Source organism: Balaenoptera acutorostrata, unplaced genomic scaffold (assembly GCF_949987535.1).
Source record: "Balaenoptera acutorostrata unplaced genomic scaffold, mBalAcu1.1 scaffold_1407, whole genome shotgun sequence".
NCBI lineage: Eukaryota > Metazoa > Chordata > Mammalia > Artiodactyla > Balaenopteridae > Balaenoptera > Balaenoptera acutorostrata.
Genome location: NW_026645926.1, coordinates 5,196 through 13,181, shown reverse-complemented (window position 1 = coordinate 13,181; position 7,986 = coordinate 5,196). Strand labels below are relative to the sequence as shown.

The 7,986-nt window shown below is 35.3% G+C and overlaps 1 pseudogene; it reads right to left on the bottom strand.

Moving 5' to 3' along the window:
* Positions 1-7,270: 7,270 nt before the first annotated feature.
* On the bottom strand, positions 7,271-7,663 carry LOC103015140 (60S ribosomal protein L31-like; annotated as a pseudogene).
* Positions 7,664-7,986: the final 323 nt, after the last annotated feature.

Sequence of the window (7,986 nt, the reverse complement as noted above, 5' to 3'; positions counted from 1 at the left end):
TCAAGCCCTTCAGAATTCACATGTCCCCAAATGAACGAATAATCTTTTCTAGCCCATGAAGCCTGTTTATTCTCTGGTCCCATAACTGGCATCACCACCCACCCATTTCTTCAGGCTAGAAATCTGAGTCGGCCTGGGCATCCATCAGATTGGTTATCAGGTCTTTGAGATTTCAGTTAGAAATGCCCTAATTTGGCTTCTCATCTCCCTCTTCCTCGCTTTTACTTTAGCTTGGATCCTGTTTCTTAGCGACACAATTTCAGCCTTACTCTGTCTAGACTCCCGGGGCCGTAAGCTCTTATCCGACCCGCTTGCGCCCCCTTCAGTCTGCATTGTCCCCAGAGTGATTTTCCTTAAAAGCACTATCATCGTTTAATCATGTAACTACCCACCGGTTCCCTGCTACCTCTTGGAGGATGTCCAAAGCCCTTTGGGTCATCTAACCCCAAGATGATTCGGCAGCATCTTTTCCAGCCACTGCCTCCTGAGGCTGCAGACATACTCACCCCAAACGCCCTGCTTGCTCATCCTGGGCCTCTGCACCGCACCCATCCTGAAGGTCCCCTTCTGTCTAAACTCTTTCTGTGAGGCTCCAAGTAGAGTCAGGTGACATTTCCTCTCTGCTGCCACGTTACCTTGCCCATCCCATCCCTCCAGTCAGCTCCTCTGTGTGCTCTAATGATCTGCTTTCAGATTTCAACACTCAACCCATCAACCCCTTCAAGTCTTCCTTGCTTGGACTTACACTTGGAAGAAAGTCTTTGCTCAATAAATGTCTTTTTGGGTAGAAGAATTTCATATTTCTTAAAGGCCAGGTCTGTCTAGTAATTGTCTTTATTTCCCTTCAGTGGTAACTGGTACTCCTTTTATACAGTGCTATGTGGTTAAATTTAGTTTTGAGACATAATTCTAGACTGGCTTCTAGCCCCTCATTTTCACATGGTTGAAGTACTAATTTATTTTATAAAACTCTAATGATAATAGTGACTACCATTCAGGGCATGTCTGCCTGCATGCTGTGTGCCGTGCTGGCGCTTTATCTGTTCCTACACAACCCAACACAGCAAGAAGGCAGGCAGTCCCCTTTCTGTTCCAGATGACAGGACTCAAGCTCAGAACTTTTCTAATGTTATCACAGTAGCCTGTGATTTTTCTACTATAGCCTGTGATTTTGCTACTATATCACACTGCCTCTAAAATGTGGTTTTTTTAATAGTAAGTATAAACAGACTGGGGCAATCTGTGATATCATTTCTAGTTTCTAACTCTTGCAAAAAGGGATTTCTGCTTTAAAGATTTTAGCCCTTTCTAGTTCATATGCTGCTTTTTTTTCCCTCTTTTGATATACTATGCTTTAAGTACTAGTCACTTAAGAATGTGTTTAGATTGGTATTTAAGACTCATATCTGGAACTACTAAATGCACTCACTGTGCAAAGCAGTTTTGCTCATCAAAAAAAAATCCACTGTCCATTTTTTTAAAAAAATAAACCCATTTTCTTTGAGATTTTGGTGCTTAGAATTTGCTGACTTTAGAACTTCCTTGTGATATTTTTGTTGTCAGGCTAATCTTTCCATAGAAGATATTCTAATTCCCATGACTGTTATAGTGACATCATTTTGTATTTTTACCTTGTTAGTGCTTTACAGAGGAAATTCTTGTACCTATTTTGAGTCTGCTTTTATTGGGAGAAATATATTCTCCAGTGTCAGGCACTTTTAACAGCAATCATTTACCTTTACTCCACAATGAACTTACAGTCAGAAATAAGGGTACCTAGCTCTCTAACTCTCAAATCTAATTTAAAGTTCTTTTCTTTTTTCATGTTTTTCTTTTTCTTTTTCTTTTTTTTCTTGTTCTAATAAGTCTTTTGGACAGATTTCCTTATTGTACCTGTGAGTCCAACCAGTTTCTTACTCTAGTTATTGAACTCGAGGGAACTGAGACCAGAGTGCTTTTCAGTCTTTCCATATTTTATTTGATTGTCTAGAAAAAATGATCCACAAAAAATGATCCACGTAAGAAGTTCAGATGTTATCAAACTGTCAAGTACCCACTTTGACAGGAAGTAGCTTGTCCTTAAGTGTGATATTCTGGCTATTCCTCCAATGGAGAGAATCATGTAGAAGATTAAATGGGGCATATTTTTTATCTCAACACAGAAATAAATGTTTCTACTGTGATTCCATTAACTGTGGAGGAGAATGAATGTCTTGGGACTGGAGCTTTTGTACTGTATTGTAACTTTTGATTTGAATAAACGTTATAAAATTATTTGAAAGATAGTAATAATAGCTAATATTTGCCTAGCATTTCAGTGTATTCATTCTTTTTTTCCATCTCTTGAATTGCTTTTGAACTAATAGATAAAAAGTGGCTTCCTACTATAATTTTTAACATACATTTACTTTACTGTAAGTGAAGTTAAGCATTATTTAATATATTTAAGTTCTATTTGAATTTCCTTTCCTGGGCATTATTTGTTCATATTCATTGCCCTTTATTAATTAAATTGTTGGCATTCTCTTTTTGACATCTATGAGCTCTTTACAGAGTAACAAAATGAATACTTTACTGGTGGTGTGAATGTATATGTTTTCTCCAATTTTGGTGGGATTTTTGATTTTTATGTAAGTGAATTAATCAATTTTCCTCTTACGATTTCTGTGTTTTGTGTCATAGAGAGGTATTTTCTATTCTGAAATTATTAAAAAAAATACATCCTATGTGTTCTACCATAGTTTCATTTTGTATATTAATTTTTTCTCCTCTATTAGTAAGTTCTGTCATTTAATCTATTGAGTACAACGTAGGGATCAAATTTTTTCTTCCTAGATTCCTATCCATTTTTCTAACAATATTTTTCAATAATTCATCTTTTCTACACTGATTTGAAACGTCTAGTTTATCATATTCTATATTTCTATATGTAATTCTTTCTATATTTTGACTTGCTATCCTATTACATTCATCTATTTTTTTCTTTATGTGTAGTTTCACAGTTTTAATTATAGAAGTTTTATGATGTGCATCAAAAGACTCATTCCATTCTATTTCCCCCCCCAGAATTTTACTTGGCTAATCATACTTATTTGGAAGTCCACAGGAACTTCAGAATCAGATTATCTGGTGGAAAAAAACCCCAATGATATTTTTAATGGAATCTCCTGGAGGAAAATGACATTTTTATAATGTTGAAAATTCATATCCAAAACTTTGCCATGTATTTCTTTCACATCTTTTTTGGGATTCTCAATAAAGCTCTTGCACATTTCTGCTTTATTCGATTCCTAGTAATTTCATCTTTGTTATGTAAAATGGATTCTTTTCTTCCACCGTTTAGTTTTCTAATTCAGTCATGTTTATTTATTTGAAGGCTATTGATTCTTATATTTTATTGTTTTTCTAACCAGCCAGCTTGCTGAGTTTCTATTATTCTTTGTAATAATTTTGCAATTGGTTTTTTGAGGTTTTAGGGTAGCAAATAATATTGCAGTCAAATAATAAAAAGTTTGTTTTCTTGTTTCCAATTTTCACAAGTCTTACTTTTTGTCCCCTTAATTTTTTTTTTTTTTTGGCTGCATTGGATCTTTGTTACTGCGCGCGGGCTTTCTCTAGTTGTGGAGAGCGGGGGCTACTCTTGGTTGTGGTGCGCGTACTTCTCATTGTGGTGGCTTCTCTTGTTGTGGAGCAACAGTAGTTGCGGGCTTCAGTAGTTGTGGCTCGCGGGCTCTAGAGCGCAGGCTCAGTAGTTGTGGCGCACGGGCTTAGTTGCTCCTTGGCATGTGGGATCTTCCTGGACCAGGGCTCGAACCTGTGTCCCCTGAATTGGCAGGCAGATTCTTAACCACTGCGCCACCAGGGAAGTCCCTGTCCCCTTAATTTTTTTTTTTTTCTATTGTCTAGTTGCTTTGGCTAGTATTATAAATGCTATAAAAATGGTTATGATAAAGAATATCCTTCTTGTTCCTGACTTTAATGGGAATTATTTTAATGTTTTTCTAATAAGTATTTTTCTGGTTTTTAGTTTGAGAAATAAATATTTTATTATTAAGAGATTTTGTCATGTATTCCTATTTTATTAAACAATTTTATCAATTCTTTTCATCATCTATTCAAATAATTCTATGTTTCTTGTTGAATCAATTAATATGATAGATTCTTTAGACAGATTTTATAATATAAACTATCTTTTCATTCTTTCATTAAAGGTTTCTTGGATGTGTTACTGGGTTTTACTTGTTAATGTTTTACTTAGCATTTCACTTAGAATTTTACTTGTTAATGTTTTATTTAGAATTTTAGAATGTGTGTGTGTAATAGTCATTTTTTTCTTTTTTTTGCATGTGTGTATTATTGGATTTTTTGTTGGGGACCACAGATCCATATCTGTGCCACTTATAATGTAGAGTCATTGGGTTTAGAATTTGTGCCAAATTTTTCTTATTTTAATAAATTATCATTATTTATTATATTGGTGAGGTTTATAATGGGATAATTTACATGCAGTAAAATCACCCCTTATAAGTGTATAATTCGATGAATTTTGCAAAATGTGTACAGTCATAAAACCACCACCACAATCAAGATTTGGAACAGTATCTCTCCCCCGTCTCCCCAAGGTCAGTACCCTCCCCACCCCTTCCAGTCCCTAGGACAACCAATCTGTTTTCCATCCCTGTGGTTTTGCCTTTTCTAGGTTGTAAGGTTAATGAAATCATACAGTATGTAGCATTTTTTTTCTGTGCCTGTGGGGGGTGGGGTGGGCGGGGAAGTTGGAGGTGTCCGTCTTCTTTCACTTGGCATAATGCTTTTGCAATTAAGTAATTTTTTTGCATGTGTCAGTAGTTCTATTTTATTGTTGAAAATTTTATTCAGTTTTGAGTTTGAGTTTTCTTATACACGTAGAAAAAAATGAAGCAACAGTGGTTAATGTATTGATTCAATAGTAGATGAGCTTCATAACTATTAACACCATCAGGGTTTTCTATGGAAAATCAGTTAATCTTAATAATACTTGAGTTTTTGCATCAAATTTATGGATATTAAGTAAAGCTTTCCAAAGTTTGTTTTATAAAAGGTAAATCATATATTATTTTAAATGTTATTGTAAATTCAGTTAAATGGATCATTAAAAATAAAGTTACTTGTTTTGTGATGGGAAGACAAACGTAGGTTTTGGTAGAGCACAGTGTCATAGTAAAGACAATGTTTATTAAATTAAACAATGTATGGAGAAGGAAGAAATGTGCTTGGACTTGGATGTAGTGAATGCATGGTACATTTTTGTGCCCCCAAAATGGTGTGTTCTGTCAATCACTATAGAGGCTGTAATGGTCAAAGTTACCAAATATGTTTATATATGAAGAATTAGTTACAGTAGTTACACTACATGATGTTTGTTAAATACAGAAAAAACATTTGGCATGGCAGTACATGGTTTTTCTTTTTACTGTCGTCATCAGTCATAATTTTAAAATGTCTGAGCCTTTGAATGAATGCTTTGTAAACAATCTAAGTGTCTGACAGTTATTATTCTTTTCTGAATGAACCTTTTGTATTTTCTTTTCATTTTATTTGAAATCACTTGAAAATATTTAATCAAAGTATTTAATAAACAGTATCAAAAACTTCATTTTAGTGGATAGCGAGGATTGTAAACCAAACTGTAAGACAAGAATACATTGAAATGGGGCTTCCCTGGTGGCGCAGTGGTTGAGAATCTGCCTGCCAATGCAGGGGACACGGGTTCCGAGCCCTGGTCTGGGAAGATCCCACATGCCGCGGAGCAACTAGGCCCGTGAGCCACAACTACTGAGCCTGCGCGTCTGGAGCCTGTGCTCCGCAACAAGAGAGGCCGCGATAGTGAGAGGCCCGCGCACCGCGATGAAGAGTGGCCCCGGCTCGCCGCAACTAGAGAAAGCCCTCGCACAGAAACACAGCCAAAAATAAATAAATAGATGAATAAATAAATAAATAATAATAATAAAAAAAGAATACATTGAAATGTATCACTAGACAAGCAAGGGGAAAAATTAAACAATAAGAGCTCAAACTAAGGGCTAGATTTAAGAATTTTCCTTTGAAATATTTCAACATGGAGGACTTTTTTGATGAAGCTTCTATATTTAATTGGATACATTTATCAGTACTGAAACTGAATGCAGTTGAAAAGATCTGTGATTTTGCAGCACCTACATTTGACAAAACACTGAAAAGAATTATAGAGATACCTTTTATGACAAATTGTTTGTATTATAGAAATTTTTGAAGGTAATTACTCTGAATAAAGAAAAATGAGAGGACCAATGAGGTATTTGAACTGAAATATTTACACTTTTCAACATATAGAATTGAGATATTGTCAATGTAGCAAAATTTGGGGGACAAATAGAATTGAGAATATCCTCTGTGTAGCAGAATTTGTCATGTGTCTACAAGGTATTTCAGCAACTACAGAGTATCTTTTCAATGAAAACTTTTCATGGTCTATAGCAAAGAGTTAATTGAAGATGCCCACAATTTCAAATTTATTTACCGTAAAATGCATCGTTGAGGAAAATTACAGGCAATTTTATGGAAAATATTTAAATAATATATAGATACAAAAGAGATGTTGTTTAGAATAATACCAGCAACTTGGTGTAATAGACACATATGGCTAGGTACATGACAAATATGTGAAAATATAATGAAAAATCATTGTGCTTAGGTGATTATTTTCTGGTAATATATAGATACTATCTCATAGAAATAATACTATGTTTCAAAATAGTTTTGGAAGAAAGAAAGGTTATAGGTTCACAGATATAGTAGAACTAGTCAAAAATAAAAAAGTAAATGCTTTAATAATTATATAATTTTATTCTTTGATACCTATTTTCACTTTCAAAGGAACTCCCAAGTCATCCTATGTTATGCCCACCTCATAACAAGATAGTCACAGCTCTTTGAAATACTGCTTTTTGACCTTCTTAGGTCTCCAAGTACAAATTTCTTTAAGTTAGACTTTTTATACAATTTACTTTTGATACTATCTTCTGAGGTAGATTGATGAAGTTGGGGAAAATTTTATCCCCCATTTGTAATTGTTAATATAAATATCAAAATAAATTTTCATGTGTTTATATAACACTGTTTGCTATCTCTTTAATTTTGTTATACCAGATACCTTGAATGGAAGTGACTTGGGTCGCTATTGGCCTGTGATTATTCCTAAATATTTTTATTGTCATTTATTTATTATTTATTTTTTTGCCATTCTATAACTTTACTGAACAATCAGCAGTTCGTTCTCATCCACATTAACTGTCTGTAGATTTTTGAAAGTGGTGGCGGGTACATAGGTAACCAGCGTATAGAGCTTGTTTGGTGACTCTTCATCTTCATTACGTTTTCTGGACAACCACACACGGTACGGTATGGGACATTCCTTATTCTTTTGGCGCAGCAGCTTTGTTGAGACCGGTGTCAACGCGTACATCTGGAGTTCCCATTTCCTTCATGGCAAACTTCTGGATTTCTTTGAGCGCCCGAGAGGCACGCTTCTTGAAAGGCGCTCCAGGGATGCGCTTGTGAATGTTGATAGTGTATTCTCTGGTCACCACCTCCTTGATGGCGGACCGGCCCTCTTCTTCTCGCCGCGCTTCTTTGCCAGAGCCATCCTGACGGGCAATTGTCCCTATTTTAGAGAAGAGGACGCAGAGGACCCTAGAGAGCCTCAGTATTTTGTCTCAAACTGTACATGAAAGGGACGGACTCTTACTCTTATCCTTCAGTTGCAAAACCCGTGTTCTTCCTTCAACTTTATTCTGATTTTCCTTTGAAAGAAGAAAAAGGGAGGAGAATTGACATTTAGTGGGTAATCATGAACCCAATGCTATGTTTGGTATTTTCACCTATATTAGCTTATTTAATCTCTGCAATATTGCAAAGTAGATGTTTTTATTCCTACTTCGTGGATAAGGAAATTGAAACCCAGGAAGG